Source organism: Aphis gossypii, chromosome 2, assembly GCF_020184175.1.
Source record: "Aphis gossypii isolate Hap1 chromosome 2, ASM2018417v2, whole genome shotgun sequence".
Classification (NCBI taxonomy): domain Eukaryota; kingdom Metazoa; phylum Arthropoda; class Insecta; order Hemiptera; family Aphididae; genus Aphis; species Aphis gossypii.
Window position 1 is genome coordinate 2,685,757 of NC_065531.1, and position 20,267 is coordinate 2,706,023.

The 20,267-nt window shown below is 24.3% G+C and overlaps 1 long non-coding RNA gene across 2 annotated transcripts; it reads left to right on the forward strand.

Moving 5' to 3' along the window:
• Nucleotides 1-1,808: 1,808 nt before the first annotated feature.
• Nucleotides 1,809-17,785, forward strand: LOC126550413 (uncharacterized). 2 transcript variants are annotated; one of them, XR_007604497.1, is made up of 5 exons: nucleotides 1,809-3,010; nucleotides 3,092-3,208; nucleotides 5,701-5,826; nucleotides 5,927-6,091; nucleotides 17,668-17,785. It is a non-coding gene; the product is annotated as an uncharacterized LOC126550413 (long non-coding RNA). The 2 variants fall into 2 exon arrangements; XR_007604496.1 differs by lacking the exon at nucleotides 17,668-17,785 and having other exon boundaries at nucleotides 5,927-6,369.
• The last annotated feature ends 2,482 nt before the right edge of the window (nucleotides 17,786-20,267 follow it).

The window sequence follows — 20,267 nt, forward strand, 5'->3', positions numbered from 1 at the left end:
ATTGCCAGGGATCAGCACATAATACACTAGAAATTTTTTAAATATGCACTTAAACCATAATACATATTATGTAAATAAATATGCGCTATAGAAATACCGCTAGTGAAATAATAGTTAAAAAAAACATTTGAACATGATTTTTAATTGTTTCTATAGTTTGAATTGATAACAGTGAAGAAAACAGAAATGTATCTACATTATTTTGGTAACATTTTGCAGGAATAATATTTTTTTAAATTTCATACAAATGTTGAATATTATACTCTTAAATTGTACTAAGAAATAAAATGTTAGTTTGTTAATTTTATCTGAAAATTTTATTTTGATTATTTGATATTATAAGTTATTAAATATAATATGTATTAAAAACTAACACATTTTTGTAGTAAAATAACCGAAGTATACAAAAATATGTACTTAAATTTTTTTAATTTGAATCTAAATAATTTGTATTAAGTAACATGTTTTTTATTTTGCTTTTCAAACGAATATTATGTAAATGGTTTGTTTGTTTTGATTTGGTATTAAATATTTCCGAATCAACCACTATACCGCCGAGACAATTTAGTGTGTATAAAAAAAAGTACTTTAATCTAATAGGGCTGAATAGACACCAGAGCCTATCCAGCCGATTTTTTCTTTCCGCCACACCAATTCTAACATTGAATTGGGTGGGAGGAAAAAGGCTGTGGTGCATCAATACTGCATCATAGTACGATATAATATTATTATTTACGTGCTTGTATAATATACTTACCCTGTCGTAAAAGTCCGGGAACGCTTATAGGTACTATGTTATATAAATGTTAGAGAAATAAAAGTATTTAAATTACTTTTAATAGTAGTATTTAATACTTTTTTAATGATTTTATCATCTAGTATTAAATAAATTGTATTAGAAATAATTATTATTGATATGTTGAATAATCATTATTTTGGGGGATTTGACTAATAATTTTACGTGAGTTGTGATTTTAAATTTTAAATATATCTATTAAGGATAGTAATTTATGGACATACGAGTAAATATATAATATCTTAAACACTTCTTCAAAACGATATTTATAACACTGATAACTTCCAATCGATTAAAGTAGTATTTTTTTAAAATATATTTCAAAATATGTTTCTATTGCAATATTAAACAGAATTTTAATAAAAATTCTAAGAAAGCATTATTTAAAAAAACCATATTTCAGTGAGCTATTTTCAATTTTAATAATTACATGTAAAATGGTAACACATGAATTAATGTCTACTAATTATTTACCACATTTTGATTCCTCAGTGTACACATCACTGAGTATAGGTAGTGATAGTATGGTTTGGAAGATTAACATAATTACGATATATTACTATACTGTACTACATTAAAATAACTGTACATTACGATAATAAGTTTTAATATACCTATTATATTATACAGACATCACATTTCATCGCTAAACCACAATTTGAATCGTTGTGAACGTTGGCGTACCTTATTGAACGACCGAAAACTGTTTTGAAAACAATGATTTTTTGCCAAACTTTTTACATTATGAACAATTGTATACGCCAAAAAGATTTTGTTTATATCTTTTGCGTTTTGTTACTTTAAAGAATAATTTTATCTTTTATTATTATTCACGTGTAACATTTGAAATACATTCTGCGCGTTTTCTGCAGTTTTATAATGAAACATAAATTTTCGCAGCAACCGTTTTGCAACGACGCTATGACGTTTTGTTTTACCAAACATTTTTGAAAATTTGAATAAGATTAAAAATTGTATAAATGATTATTTCAGGTTCATTATTTTGAGGATAGGTAATATAATAATAATACAATTATATAATATAATATAATATAATTATATATATAATAATATAGTAATATTTATTGTTATAAAATTTAGTTTAGATAAATGGTTTTAAAAATTAAAAAACTAAAAATGCGTTAGTTAAACATTTAATTTTCCTTACTGATTTTTCGTTTTTAATCGAACCAAAAACATTTGGTAAAAATAAGCACTTCGTATTTAGCGTTTGAGTTCATCCACTTAGTGTTCATTACATTAATTTGAGCACGTACTTAACTAATTCCTGTTTATTTACATTCAACTACCATGCTGTCTTAACCGTAATATTTTGGCTTGTGTACATCTCCACCGATATTAAAGGAATATTAGAGAGAGTCAATACGCGAGTCTTGACTGCTCAAATAAACACCATGAAAATATAATTTGGGTGTTCTCAAGATAGGTGATCGTCAGTAATATGGTAATCTAAATCTCAAAGTACTCAGAGGGATAAGAAAGAAGCGTCAGGAGTTCATGACTGTAGAATTTTTTGTTGTACATTTTTTTTTCTCAGTGTCTAGCTAGATAATAGTTTGTGTGATAAAAACAAAATAAAACAATGATTTTTTTTTTCTAGAAAAACATAGTTGGATTTAAAAACCACTACTCAAAGTTTTTAAGAGGTTTTCTTGTCTATTATATAATATGGACATTGTTTTATAAGTGTTAGCATAAGTATGTTGGTATATATTCAGAGTATTATACTATTTTAAAGTTCTTAGTAGACAATAGACATTACAGTTGACTGTACTTATTCATACCGTATTATTATTTATTATTATTATCGCGTAAAATGGTTTTAATTCTTTAAAATTTATTTTACTAGTTTTTATCTACCCATGTTTGCGATCTACTGGAACTGATACAGGTACACAGATTAAATTCTATGGATAGGTACATGATTATAACTAGTTAAAGAAAAATTAATCGTATTAAAATTTTTTTGTTTTTTAGGTATTACAAACAAAATGAGAAAATATTTGTTTTTTGTCATTGGTTAGAACGAATTTGAATTCTACCAACACATGTCAACTTAACAATTTCAAATAATTTCATTATTTTTCTATATTATATGTATAGCGATATAGCATAGTACTTGCACATTTTCAAAAAAAAATTTATGATCATTAATAGTTTTATTAAAAGAATATGGGCTCAAGTCGAGTGAAAGTATTGCACCTCATACCTATATATTAATTATAATTTTACAATGTTTAAATATGTGATATATTATTTTTTCTATTATTATAGATTTGAAATAACATAGGAATGCTGGACTCGATGTCTTGTTAAATCGACAAGTCGATGGTTACTTTTTGTGGTTATTGGAGTTTCACTAATCAAGTGACGATATCAAAACATAAAAAGGTATTAAAAAGTGTTATAAATAATATTATTTACTATTATCTTATTCTGATATACTGATATAAATGTTATATAATGTTTTTATAAAATATACATGCCGATGTTACAAAACTTGATTAGATTTTGGTAATGATTGTATCAACGTGTATTAAATTGTTATCAATAAAATTTACCTATATTCACTTTTCTATCTATTCGAGCCTAATTTTAAACGTTTAATATTGAACTCTATTTACAATAATATATGTACTGCATGTATCATAATATTACTATACTTAAACGTTTTCAAATAGATGTGTGTCTATACATATATATTCATTAAATAATCGACCACAGTCAAACAAACACGCCGTTAATTACATCGCATTCATCCATAAACGTATTATAATATAAAATACCAAGATAAATCCATCTTGTCTTACAGTAGTTATCAATAAAGCTCCAACACGGTATTATGTAAAGGACGTAGTTCCCTGTAATATTATATAATTTAAAGTTATGACTGAAAACCGCTGATGAACGATAATAATTTCACTCCTTTACAAATGGCGAGGATGGCACAATATTCTCATTATACCTGTATGAGGCAATATAACTATCGTAGTCATATATGATATAGCTATGTCTAGACACATATTTTATATTAATCCTACTTTATATGCGAATTTAGTTATTCAACATTAATTTTAACATAGTTTATTAGATTTAAAACAATATAGACGAAAAAAATGAAACATTTTAAAACGTAAACACGTTTGGCATAAGATAACACGAACGGTATGACAAAATTAATGATATTATACTATGGGCAGTACATTGTATTTATAACAATTAATATTTTATTAAAATTAAAATATTAATTACCTATTATAATGAACGGAGATCAATAATTACCGTGATAATAAGGTTTTTCTGAAAATTGTTAGAAGTTTTCGAACTAATATTGAAAAAAAAATAAAAAAATAAATAGTCCAACTGAATCAATTGTGCGCACCTCATAATATTATAATTATAATGATTATTATGTTTAATTTATTTCAATCGAGAATAATTTATATTTTGTAGTTTGGAAGTTAACATTGAAATGCGTATGTCACGCTGTCGTTTCAATGTCGTTCTATTGATTTTGGTCGGAATAAAAAATAATAATATATTAATGTTTACAGAAATTGTGCGAGCGTATCTAATTGACAAAGTGAGATTAGATTGGAATTATTACGTTGGTATTGTGCTTACAGTGGTTTGCTTCACGGAACACGAGTGGGTGTTTTTGTACTATATAATAATATCGTCCGTATAATGTAAACGAACATTCGATTTTCGTACATTTGTTCCATAAAATATTATTGAATTATTCGGTGAAGTTTGTTACGCCAGATTGGTCACAACTCAATGAATAGAATTAAACATTATACAAAACCGAAAATTATAATATACGATTCAATTATTCGTAAATTACACGCGTTGTAATATTTTGCATATACTTAATTTGAAAAATTAATTTTAGCATTATAATATTATTATATGTATTACAATATATATCAATAATATAATTATTTCTTATGAAAGTTCTATCTAAAATTTTTAGATTTAAAAGGATAGGTACCCCTAACACAACGTTAGTATTTTATGAAGTTTTAATTTAATTTCGTTATTTTTAAATTTTTTATTTCATCTATTTTTATTTTTATATACTTATATTGTATTTATTCATTTTGATTTTATAAAAAAATATAATTCTATATTTTTATATTTTATATATTCATTTTTGTTTTTTTTTATAAAATTAGAAGAAAAAAATACCGAACTAAAATTAAGTAAAACTAATTACTTTTCAAACTTTCAGTCTTATAATATAAATTAAGAAACACAATAATTTGGTTCTATAAAATCCTTAATTAATTTGAATTTATATGCTAAAATAATTTTTTTTAACGTTTGAGTGATAATGATATTTTTATATTCTTGGAAACTTTTGGCAACTATACTAATCACAACAGAAAAAAAATCCAACAAAATTACAGCGTTAAAAATTAGTTTAAATTAATTTAATAATAATTAGTCTAAAATACACAATTTTGATTTTTAAATTAAAAGTATAAATTGGATAAAAATAAATTTATACATATTATCGTAAATTATACAGTTATGTAAAAATTATTTTTTATAATTAAAGTGTTATCCTATAGAAAATTATACTAATGTTTATTAGCAATCGTATCATTAATACATAATCATGTTCATACCTTATTGTTATAAAGCATTTTCCATTTGGTTGTATATTTTTCATATGTATATAACATATATTATAATTTATTAGATGTGTCAGAAGTTTAAATTACTTAGTATTCATTTACAAATTATGGCCAAGAGTGGTTGTAGTGGTTGTACGATTTATGGGTATAAATTATTACTATTGTTTCTTTATCATAGAAATTATGTTAAGTGTTAACGTATAATTTTAAGGATTAAATAATATATTTTATATTTTACAGAGATCAATTATGTATTAAGTTAACCAACTTCTGAGATAGCAATAGAATGATATTTGCATCCATTTTTCAATCGTATGTGGAATTTGTCACGTTAACAAAAAACTATAATCAAACTATATCAACTAAGTAACTATATAGTATATAACGTTTTTTAATATGAATAATAATAATATATATATATATTTGATTTTTGTCACTCGATCAATTTGTTTTTATTTTATTATAGAATATTCACTATCTATTTCAAATCAGTCTTCGATCGGAGATGACCTTTATGGGAAGCAGTACATTAAAAATAAAATGATCAATCATCATCCGGTCTCAACCATACGACTTATACCAGCTACGCATATAAACATAGCTGGTAAACAGGGTATACTCCTCGAATCTGGTACATATCAGTTACTTTAGCTTAACACTTAATTTTCGTATTTGATTGCCAAGAACGTCAATAAATAATGTACATTTACGAATACATTAATATAATGTTTAAAATGCAGTTATTGGATTTTAACGACAAAGAGAATAGTTAATTGTTTTAATCGTTTAAATAAAATAAATAACAAATAAATGGTGAAACGAAATACCTATACTATAAAGATTCATAATCTCTATAATGTCTATAGTCTACTATCTATAGACCTTATAGTATATAACTCAAACTATATTCGTGATTTTTGTTGTTAGATCCGAAATTACAAAACAATTAAAGATTAATCACAACAATCTATTTTTATTAAGTTAAATGTATTGGATGTTATTATACTTTGGATGGGTATATCGTATTATAATAAAATCTTTTATTTTATGTCAGATTATATAATACGAGTTTAACATTCGTGTATACTGTAATTATTTCGTTACAGTCTATATGCTTTGGTGTTTTGTTTGTCGTCCTCGGAATTGTAATTTTTAGTTATAAGTTAATTCAAAGGGTGTTATTAAAATTTAAAACACTGAAATCTATGTTCGTTTACATTGGTTTTATATTAACTTTATACTGGTCTTTAGTTTTAACGGTATAGAAATTTAAATACTATGTACCTATAGTCTATACACGATAATATAGTGTACAAACATTCAAAGATTTACTTAATCTAAAAAATTGTTATGTACAATCTACAACTTTGTTACTTTAGTAACAAATAAATTAAATCAGAATTATTAACTACTTTTTTTCTGTACCACATTGTTGTTAAATTAAATCATTTTTTTTTAAAAGATAAAGGCGATAATGTCATGCACGATACGAGTATACGATGTACCGATTTTAATTGTCTTAACATATATAGTTGATTACATTTTAGAGCTTATTATAGTAATAAGAAGCAACGAACTGCACCTATTTGTTTTTTACATCATTTTGAAAAATTAAATTTCTAAACTTCTATTCAATATTAAATGTAGCTTGTGTGAATTTAATCTTTTCACTAAATTACAAGTAGATACATTTATATTTGAATTTTAGATAGCTGTTTCGTTTATGGCTTTATTAATTCACTTAATACGTCTGATTCTACCTGTACGAGGAATAAAGTACAGAACGCACACCATTTGTCTTACTTAATTTGATCAATTAGTTTGAAGAAGATAAGTGTATCTGGAGGAAATTTGTAGACAGATCAGTTGGGTCCATTTTAATCTAGTGATAAAGTATGTGATGTATACGTACAATGTTATTTAGAAAAATAAATACCTTCTTCGTACAATTCTCATCAAATGAAATTTACCTCAAAATATTATCAAAAAATATTGTAATGTTTAGTTAAATATATTGATAGTATGTTTGATTATTTACATATTATATGAACTATATTGTCATTAACGAATGCAGCTGTAACGTTCCAACTTCCAATCCCACACCCGAAATTCTTTTCAATAAATAATCTTATTAACCATTATAATAAATATATAAAGTAGAATAATATTGTCTAAAATGTTTAATAGATATAAAACAAATTGTAATATTGCATTAAAACTAAAAATCTTAGTTTAATTTGGTTTTTTTTGGTTAATAATTAGGATTGAAAAGAATTGTTTTGTAATATTAAAAATGTATTAAATATTAAATTTTTATAACTTAAGCCCGAAAATATAATATAATGTTCCTCACAGGTAGTTTATTGGGAAACCAAACAAATGTATACGCATAATTTTTTTTATAGACATTTGAAGTTGAAATTAAAAGAAATTCAACATTTAAATAAAAAATTCAATTTTTAGTTATTTTATAATTCAAAAACTGTATTTGTGATGAATTGAAACTTTCAAATGCATTATTATATGTTGTATATACAATGTTTTTTTTAAAAAACTGTTGATTTATATTTAGATACTGCCTATATTTTAAATTACAAACATATTTACACGTAGGTTGGTATTGACTCAAAATTTAATTATAATAATAAACTATATAAATATAATGAATGTCATATATTTGATAAAAAATAATTTAATTTTTAGAGTTACTTATAGTGAAATAAATTGCTACAATAGTAACATAAATGTATAATTAAATTTATTTAGAAATATTTGCGACAGATTCGACAGACAGTCTTCGCTTAAAATTGTTTTTCGTATGAAATGATTTGAATAATTTAATTCAAATTTAATAAATAAATTACAGTAATACATAGATTTAATGACTAAGTTTATTCGATACCTACTAAATGTACAGCTGAGCGATTTCTTACCGTTAGATTCTATGAGAAGCGATGAATGTGTTGATTTTAAAATAATATTTTTTTCTAACTATTATCACTTTTTGGGGTGATGAAAATCCTTTGATTTTAAATTTTGAGGGTGATTTAAAATAAGATTTAGAATGTACTTCGATTTAAAAATTAAATTAATTTATAAGAAAAATATATGTCTAAAGATTGAATTATTTTTAAACGTATTTATTTATTTATTTTTATCATTGTATATATATTTATCTAACAAATGTATTATAATAACTTAATATTTTTATGGACAACATGATCTAACTAATTATATGAGTTAAGATGTATCTTAAATTAATATTTGTACAACATTAGATTTTGAATATAACAATTGTCGAAACTCCCGTTTAGTTATAAATTAGTAAACATTATGTACAGAAAGTTTGACGTCTAACTTGTTGTCAAATTCACTTGTTGAATCTTAGGATGTCTTGTAAGTCTTAACATGGAGCCTCTTTAAAATATTACTACATATTCAAAATTCCGACATTGTCAATACCTAATTAATTTTCAACAATCAATGTACTTGCCAATGTAAATATTTACTTTTGGTTTGATTTTGGAATTATTTTAATTTAATTTAAAGCGGAGTATATTTTGGAAACTGTACGCTATAATTTTCAAATGTATAATAAATAGTTATAATTATATTTTATAAAATAAAAATCTTAAATTTGCATATGGATAAAATGTGAAAATAACGCAGTAAGTTCGGACACAATTTTACTTCTAATAAGTTTACGAAATATCATAAATGCTTAAAATAAATAATTCTTATATAATATTGTTTTAATATTTGTTGTTTATAAATCAAATTATCAAGAAAAATATTTTGCTTTTACAAAATATGAATCTGGAACTATGTGTTGAATTTGATTATAAATATTTATATGAATTATGCATGTAATAATATACATTTAATCGACAGTAAAATTTAATAAAAAATGCTTGTCCTACTTTAAAGCAATAAATTATCCTTAGTATAAATAGGTATTATTAGGAAAATGCTATAATTAGATGCAGCATAATTTATTATTGGTCTGCACAAAAGCACATAATGATTGCTAACTGCAATGAACAAAAATCTAATTAGTGTATAAATTGTTTTTTTCTCTCTGTATGTTCCTAATTGATAAAAACGTGATCCGTCAAGGATAAAAGAATTGTAGTATACAAGATAAACTATATATCCCTATATAAGATCCTATTCAATCTACAAACAGTTTTCAAAAGAAAAAAAAACAATTTAATTATACGGCGCAATTGCTTTCTTATAAGTAGGTGCATTTAAAATCAATAAATTTCGAAATAGAACATATTGTTTGCTTTGTAGATATTAAACAAAAAATTATCTCTTAATATAAATAATAGTTAAGTAACAATTATTTGACTAAAACTGAAAAACTGTTTTCCATAAATATATTAGAATTTTTTTTTTCATTTGATTGTTAATTTATTAATGTACCAATAATATACCTAACATCAAACTAAAATTTAATATCATAATTATGTATTTATAGTTGAAGAGCTTCTGTTGAATTATTTGTTGTCAATACTTAACTTATTAATCAATATAATGTACAAACTTTTAACTTTTAAACGTAATGCAACTATGAAAAAAAAATGGTGCACGCATTTTAATATAAGATGAGAAAATTCGTAAATTTAGTATTCTAGTTCCATCAAAGTAAAATTATGAACAAATTAGTTTTTACATATCTATGAAAAAATGGTGACATTTTATCACAATACATATTATACTGATGGTTTATGTGTTGTTTGGCTAATTATTGTTCTCTAATTCACTTTGAATAATGTAATATAGTCACGTATATTATAGTTGACCTACTTTTGGATGATCAATTGCTTAGATGAAATAGCAATATATTCTGTTTGAAGGACAATTTTATCTTGTTATAAATTATAATGTATTATTGTACCTACTGCTACTAGCTCCAATCAAGAAAGTTCTGTATTATACACCTACTCACACGAAACATTGTTACTTATAACGTATAGTATACACTTTACAGGTATGAAATTGTATGGTTATTGAGAATCACTAATACTGAGTATCGCATGAAATACGATGTTTACAATATATTAACTTATAGAATGTAAATGTGATTAACTAATATTTTGCTTTAGTATAATATTATATATTTCACATGGTATATGATTTTTGAGTATATATAATATTATATATATTTATTTTTAACTCTTGTAAGTATGTATAATGTATATATTATATTGAATCGTTTCTAGGTTTTCGATGAAACCATTTCGTTCGTTTGATCGTCTGGTCGAACCTTTAACGTTTTAACAATGAGTAACTTTATCCGGTCGGTTTTCGATTTAACCATCCCATTGCACTGAAATATAGTTTCCGGCTACACTCAGTTAGGACCACAGTTAAGAAATTCTAATTTCCTAGACGTTATAGTGTTAGACATACGGTCAACGCCAAGTCAATGGTTTTGTTGAAACGGATATTGAATAATTTAACATTTCTAATCCATATACCAGATACCTACATAAAATGTGATAGCACGGAGGCATACTTTAGTTCACAAGTACCTATTCAATGTTTTTTGATATTCGACCACTGTTATAATGTCGTAAAAGTATACAATTAACTCAGACGTTTTTGTTTTTCCGCTTAACACAATAATTTATTATTGGTCACATTCGCAAATAAATTATTCTAATCGGTTTTAATAACGAAGCATATAATTGGATCATTGTGCGGTTTGCATTGCGATATTTGCATTAAAAACGAATCAGGTGTAAACGAATTTGAAGTTTGCCAACATATTGTCACGATTTGCTTGGTAAGCGAACGCATTGAAAATAATAATAATACGCAATCATAGTAATAAATGAAACCCATTGCGGTAACTATACACGTATTAAAACCGTTTGTCTGTTGTATTACAGCGTTACAAACGGTGTATATTATAATATAATATAGGCGCGCCGCCGACTAGCCGTGCGACAGTGCGATACTTGACGTGCCAATTAACGAGTAAACGATATCACATACGAACACGGCAATTGTGCATGTAATCCAAATAAATTACGTTCTCGTTATATGATTCAACGAAATTAAATCACTAGCTGTTTATAATACAGGGTAAGGGTTGTACTAACCAGCGATGTATATTTTCTGGAGGGTTAAGGTCGACGGATATATAGCCGAGAATTTGCATCTCTTATATTCACACGCCCAATTAGTACTCTCAATGAAATAAAAAATCGAATTCTCTAATATTTAATATGATTAAAATTAATTTTTGCCATAAATTTATTTTCAATATTATCATTATATAATACATCATTTGTGTTTGCAAAGCACATTATTTTAATTTCTGTTATTTATCGGATGCATTTGCAGGTAACCTCTTAGACTATCGCCTATTGCATCTACTCGTATGGTATATGATTCTATTTTATAGACACAATACTTTTCTATAACCATGTTTGTCCTTGGAAAATGTTCAGTTACATTGTAATTTACTGTATACAGTTTGTAGGTTAGGAAAATTAGGACAATATACGACATAAACTTAACTAAATGGTAAATACTTTGATGCGACTCGAATATTTCCTCCCCCCTGCCACAATTATTTCCAAAAGTTACATCTAGGTTTAGGTCTACATATCCATTTTTATTTCATTATCATGTAGTACCTATAGTTACGACGTGACGGTGGTTGCGGAAGGATCGACTTATATTTTTGAGTACACGCCGTACCTAAATACTTTGATCAAGACGACATTCGTAATGTTTTACGAATTTAAAATCCAAAACATTTCGTGGAAAATTGAAGTACGATAAACACAATTCAAACCCGTATGTTTGGGATTTATTAAAATTATAATACAAGTTATTAAATGTAATGCGTGTGAACATGGACTTCAAAATTCCATTAGGTAAATCTATTATAGTATTACAATAAATAAGTATATTGATACTATATGATACTATATTGATGTTATATTACCACGTATGTGATGATTGAATAACATTACCAGTGGCTTTTTGATTATAGGGATATATCCTTTAAGTATTGGATAAAATAAATATATTTCCATAAAATTCCACATCGCATTCCAAATGAAAAAATATAAAAGCTCTTTTTTTATACAGATTTCAGGGCGTATACTAATATTATGCAATATGATGATGAGTGATCAGAATTTTGTAACATCAATTTCTGATAGTCGTTGATAATGTTATACGGCGTATATGATAAACCGTAGTCGTAAAACATTTTAAATCATACGTAAAGATGTAAGAGTAAGTTTGAAATTTTTTAAATTACCCAGAAAGCGTTTATTAATAAAACTATACTCGTAATTATTCACAAAATTATTTTTTCTCAAAGACCTTTTTTCCTTTTATTAAATTGATATGCCTGGTATTTCATTCCTATAGTTGTTCAAAGTACTTATATAGATACGTTTAAAATCATATAAAATTAAGAAAAAAACCAAGGAATACTAATCAGTTGTCTGTTAAACTTCATTCATATTAAAAGTGTGTAAATGATCAACCTATAGTTAAATTAAGTTGCGAGGTGCAGCAATATAACACTTTTGCACGGCCCGAATAATTTTAGACCATGAAAGTGCATGGTTAAATTGCATATTTGCACCTCCGAAATTACGCTATGGGTATATCGGTGTCTGCTAGTTACGATAATACTATTTTTGTGGTTGAGTTGCCACGTAATATGTTGTAAAAGACAGCATTTTTGACACGGTCGCGAAACAAAAGCTGCATGCGTGTAGTCGCGCACTCGGTCGGCCAGGGGTGCATTCGCATGGTTGGCGCGGACACCATATCTTGTGGTGCGTGTTTATGCGGGCACCGAACTCTAAAGGTTAAATCCGTTTTCCGTCTTTGTAACGCACGGATTTACAACAACCCGCATTATATTAAAAAAAAAAAAAAATCCATTCTTTTTACATGTGTATTTTTTTTTATCATTTTTAAATACATCCTGCACCGAATTTTTATAATTTTAATTTATTTTTTCCTTATCTAAATTTGTGTTTTCAAACAAACACAGCTGTGGAAACATTTTTTTTTAAACTATGTTTTAGTAATATTATATAATAAAGTACATCATTTAACCAATTATTATTGCTGTACACTTATAATAAAGTTTATCTTGCGGTTTATTTCCGAACTCTGATTTTAATCGTACGCGCAAGCCACTTCGTGTTGTACAAAATACTTAACAAAACAAATATCTAACTCGAAATGGAAAACATTAAAACCCAAAAGAAAAATCGGAAAATTAAGGATTGGTATTGAGATAATCTTTATCATGATATTTCCTAGGTACTTTTTATGGTTTTATGATAGAACTTTTTTTGGAAAAATTCACTATGCATATTATGTAAAAAACACGCATGCATCATTGTAAAATCAGTACATTTATCGCTCCATTCAAAATCTAATATTTAAAATTATAGCATAATTAACAAAATATTTCAATTTTAATTATCTCTCAGTGATCAAATAAGTTGTAAAATATTATTATTTTGTACAAAAAATGTATGTTCATTGAATTTTAGATTTTGACAACAATTGATTGATAGTTGTTTCAAATTGATATTGTAACGCACAAAATTATAACAAAATTAATTTAAGAACTTAAAAAAATGTTTTGTATATTTTTTGTTTTAGAACCACTTAAAGTATAATACATCAAATACGATCAGTGTTTAAACTACGACAGCGGTGATTGTGTATATAGTATTTTAGTTTTTAGGTTACAGAAAACTCAAGTCTCCTATAAATCCTCCATACATAATTCTATCAAGTTTGAAAACAAGAGTTCTTCATAAAGACGTAACTGCACAAGTTTTCTGCATTATGTTATTTCCTTAGGGCATCTAAAGCGAGTTATATCAAATATTTCACCCAAAATGTTTTGAATGACATTGCAATCAAAACTTTGATAATAAGAAAAAAGTCAATTTTCATTATATTTAAGCCACAATATAAAATTATGTTGATATACTCATTTTAGATAAATAATAAAATTTATTTTAATGTAGATATCCAGAACCTTAAGATATACTCGTATATATATATATTTTTTATTAGTACCTTTATCGTGGTTTTTAATGTTTCTTTTTCAGTGCATTTTTTAATAGAAATTATACACTGATAATAATGGTCACATAGGTTTATTATGCATTTTTAAAATTTACATATACTCACAAACTTTCAAGATTTAATTATAATATGTAGCTCTTAAATAAGTATAATTATTTAATAGTAAAAATTAACCTAAGTACTTATTTATGAACTTAAAGGAATATTAACACTAGTTTAAAGAATCATAATTCATAATATAAACCGTATGATGTTTTATAATTTGAGGTACCTACATGAAATAATATCTCATTTAAAAGTACTATTCCTAAAAGATAAGTACATGCAATGTTAGGATTTACTAACTCTGAGTTACCTACTTATTAAACTCGTTTATGTTTTGAAACAATTCATTATACATTTAATTCTAATATCATGAAATCATATTAAAATGCAAATTTGAAATACGAAATAAATCTCATAATATTAATGACGTTTATGCAATTTGAAAAACATCCATTTAAATATCAATTATTATTTTTAATTTAAAAACAGAAAATTTGTTTTTTTCTTTTCTGAATAAAATCGAATAATATATTCTGAGTAAGACATTTATAATTATTTTACACTGATAATTAATTTCACAATGTAGGTATTTATTTAAGTATACTAAACTATATTATACAATAGGTACTAAGCTAAAATCATAAAATTGAAAATACTACATTTATATAAATAGTTTACAAAACAAAACCCATGTTCCTTAATAAGTACTTAGTATAGGTATTTAGGTACTTATAATATGGTTTTATATTTATAGACTTTTGTATTTTGGAAACTATATTATGACATGCAAAGACCATAATAATAATAATAATAATTAAAAAAATGATATTGTTCAAATAATTGATTTTTTTTTACTATATTATAATTAATGCGAATAATGCTATAAATTTAAATTTCAAACAATAATATTTTTACAACAATGTTCCAATTAAGTTACGATATCATTTACATGTTCAGGTTAGTTTTAAAATTTCAATGGATTGCCTAATACATATATAAAATACATCGCACTAATATGCTACGTAATTCAATGAAAATGGATGTACTGAGTTATAATACAAAACGATAATTTATGACGTCGGCTGGCCTTTGTGTATTATGGTTTGCGGTGATCGTTGTTTTTGTTTATTTTTTTTTATTGCTCTTATACACCACAATGTTCCATCATCATATTGAATTTATGGACCCATAAAAATACCAGAACTGCCAAAATGATTGTCAATAACTTTAAATTTTGTTTTAGGCCAGTTTCCGTTAATACCAACAAATACACTTTAAAGTGCGTTAAAATAAACCTGCCAAAATTCACAATTTCCTAGAATTATATTTTGCTTATATAACTAATATAGAATATAGATATTGTTTTATTACACTTCGATATAACATTAAACATAATAATACCATATAGATATTTTTAAATTTTATTTTTTTTCTAGTGAGGGAGGATAACTCAGTCAATATTATATATATTTTTTTATGATATGCGTTTTGTCTAGTGTAGAAAACTAGAAATACTATTATTTATGGTTTTAATATTTCTGTATTTTATATACACAATACTCTATAATGGTTTTGAATCCTCTTCTTGAATAGGCTACACTCGCATCGCTTATGAACACTTCATTACTTAAGAAAATCCACTTGAATATCCAGCTTGTGGTGAAATATTTTCAGTGAGGTTAACCACTTCTAAAATTTCGATAATGTACTAAATCAAGGTACAGAGATAAACAAACTAAAAATTCAACAAAAAATCCTCACACTTAATCAAAAACAGTTAATAAACTTAACAATTTATAAAAAATACCTTATAGTATAATAATATAATATTTAATAGCCTAATAATCTAGTTGTTGATATAGAAAATATGAGACAATTTTTTTTACCCGCAGACACAATTAGAGTATGTTTTGAGACTCAGATACTGTGTAATATTACATATGAACAACAATAATTTTGAACCTTAATCTTTTTTTTGCAACTATTTTATGTACCAATTATTACTCAGAGCAACATAATAATATAGGTAATATATTATTTTCTGAGTAAGCATAGATGAGATAAATGAATGATTTTGACTTAAAAAAAAGAAATTCGATGATTTTATATTTAAAATAAAAAAAATTTAAAACATATTACGAGTATTCAAATTTTTTATAGATTAAAATTAATTTATAATTCATAAAATTGGGATAATTAGTATATTATTTTGTTGTTAAAAACTTAAAAATTAAATAAAAATTTTTGTACCTACAATTTTAAAATTTTATAAAATTTTTCGTAAAAGTTTTTTGACTTATATGTATTAAAAATTCAACTAAAAAACCAGTTAATTTTTTTATAAGTATTTAAAGTTAAAATTTTTATGACATACGATGTTCACTCGTATAATATTTATTTATGTGAATTTAATTATTTTATTAGTATGCATTTATATTATTATTAAACTAATTAATACTAATAATATGATAAATGTAATATTTTTGAAAAAATTATATCAACTTACCTACCTATCATAAACTAAAAGCAAAATAAATAACTTATTTCCACCCTTGTGAGAATCTTAATAAGATCTGAAACAATTTGATAAAATAAAGTAGTTGATTGGTAACACTTTCTATTTATTTTTCATATATTTATTAGGATCACTTGGAATTTTTTTAGTAGTTTATAATCTTAAATAAAAAGGTTAGGCTTAGTGACAAAGATAGTGTAGAATATCTCACAAAAATATTTTGCTTCTTCCTAAACAGTTTTTAGATACAAATTACAAATTAAATAAAGAGAATTATTTTCATAAAAATATTAAATTTGGACGATATTAAATATTTAAATTAAAAATCCTTTTAACAGTTTATTTAACACATAATTAAAATTTTTAGTATTTTTTTTTAACTTAAAGTAATAATAATAAAAAAAATTATATATATATATTTAGGAAATTAAAAATATAGGTGAGTTCCACAAAGTTTAATGTTCATACGTTCATAAACCTATCAAACATATACGAATACATTAAACCTCATATCAATTTAGTTTGAATTTAAATATTTTTAATTATTTTAGGGTAAGAATTCAGAAACAATTAACATTCATAACACAAAATTCAAAAGTGGTGTTTTCGATACAAATACTGTGTAAGTAAAATATCTAATATATCTAAGTAAAATACAAAAAAAATATAATGAGCTATTTGCATTTTATAACTTATAACATTTAAATACCTGCCAATTTTTTTTTTTATAAAATTATTAATGTTGAAAAAAATAATACAAGAGAGTTATAAGCACAACAACTGAATTATAATAATATGAAAAATAAAACAAATTATTATTATATATTATAAGTGGTAAAAATGTGTTTAAAATAAATATAAAATGATAATAAATGACGTCTCTAAGATTTTGACACCATTGATAAATTATATTGACTGAAAATCAAGAACATAAAGTGCATAAAAGGCTTATGCTTAATAGACTACAATGACAGTTGGCCAAAAAAATATAGGTACTAAACGTAAATTTATTTTATTTTATGGTTAATTTGAATTTATAACATTATGTAGTATCAAAATATATTTATATATTATTTTATATAGCACCTATATTTGATTATATTATTTGTTTTCGTAAATTATTTTGTATCTAAAATAAATAATTAAGAGTTATATTTGATATGACAAATAAAAATATTTTATATTTTATATTGGTTTATAACGAAATATCAGTTCAATAATAATTTAGAAATATTAATAATAATATTACTATTGTGGTAAATTTTTAAACTTTTAATGTATTGTTAGTTTTAAATTTATACATTTTTATATAGTTTGTATGTAGAAAAATAGACTAAAATATATACATGAAATTTAAATTCTTTACAACTTTCTATTATATTTTATTTTTACACACTCAAATTTCATAATGTTTTTAACTAATAAGTTTATCTAAAGGAATATTATTGGAAATTAAATTTTACAGAACGCTCAATCGAAAAAATTGCAATTTCTTAAAACTTACAATAAATTAGATAAATAAAAAAAATTTTAATAATAATTAAATTTATAAATTGATTTACTTATATTAGTTAATAAAAAATATAAATAATTAAAAACAATATAGTTTTTAAACATTTGAACATAGGTAGTGAACATTATGCAAGATCTATAATTTCTTATGAAATTTAAAATAAATATTTATTTTTATTAATGATATCTAATTTTATTATATTATAATGTTATATATTTAGTGTACAAGAATAAGCTTTACTTATTTACTCATATATTTTTTAAGTGAGCTTATTTTTAAATTCATTAAAATGTCTTATTTGTTTTCATTTTGTAATGACAAAGAGTTGCTTTATTTATATTTTAATTTTCAACAAAAAAGACTATACTATGGTTAAATGAACAGAAGATCAGTAGTTATTTGGATTATAATAATAGCTTAAAAAGTTTTTCACTAGATTGATCACAATAGCCAGTGAAAAGGATCATTCCATTCACTTATTGTCAGTCACTAAAAACGTCCTTTTCAAACGAGCCAAAATAAAAAAAGGTACGAGGTATGTATATATATATAAAGCAAACAAAACACTTCTTGAAAAACTTTTGTAATTTAAATATACTACTTACTGGTCGTTAAACCGTCACTAATCAAGTATATCTTTTCAATTTCTTGAAGTTTCTACGTTGTTTTGACTGAATATAAAGAGACTGAGATTAGGTATAGGTATTCAAATGTGATGGGTTATTCTTTAAGTATGCGATGTGGTTCGAGGGCCAAGAGTAATGTCTGGACAGGGTACTCTTTAAAAAAGAAATACGGCTCATTTGCAAGTGAAAAGAATGGCCGATGGGACTTGAGTGTGGTTTTTTTGATTTACATAACCAACATGCAATATGCGGGACACCAAGATTTGCATAGGCAATTTGTCTCTTTACACTCGAAAACCGAATCCACTGGGACGAGAACTATATTCTAGTTGTATAAACAATACTCCAGTATAATTATTTTAATACAAAGACATAGGTCAAGGTCTGATAGCTGTGGTTAGAGTTTTGCACTATGGGAATTACCAGGAAAAATATCCATAACCACGTAGAGTGCTTTACATTTCGATCGAACAAGAATTTGTCTTATGATCAGCATTAAAACATATACATCAATTTTTAATTTTTTTATCTTTAATCTAGAAAACATACATATTTCTTATAAAATGTATTATTTTTATTATTTTTTTATGTATTAATAACATTATAAATTAACGTAATGATGAACTATTTAATTAAGTTACCTAACTACTTATAGATAACTTTACGGACAAGGTAAATTTAAGGTAAATGGACATTACACATGCATAATTTAAGAGTACTACCTATATTATATTATAACAGTACAATATTTGTTGTGAACACTTTTTAAAAATATTTATAATTGAGATTTTTTAAATACATATAATTATATGCAATTTAGTATAATTTATTTTAAAATTATCGTGATTATTCGTAGAATTTATTTCACAATTGATATTAAAATATTTCTCTAACCTTCTTTTAAAACAACTTACTACGATAAAATTTAATGATGTTATTTTAGATTTTTGAGTACAATGCAAAAAAAAAAATAGTAATATTTAAACAAAATATCTTTAAACATAACGAAATT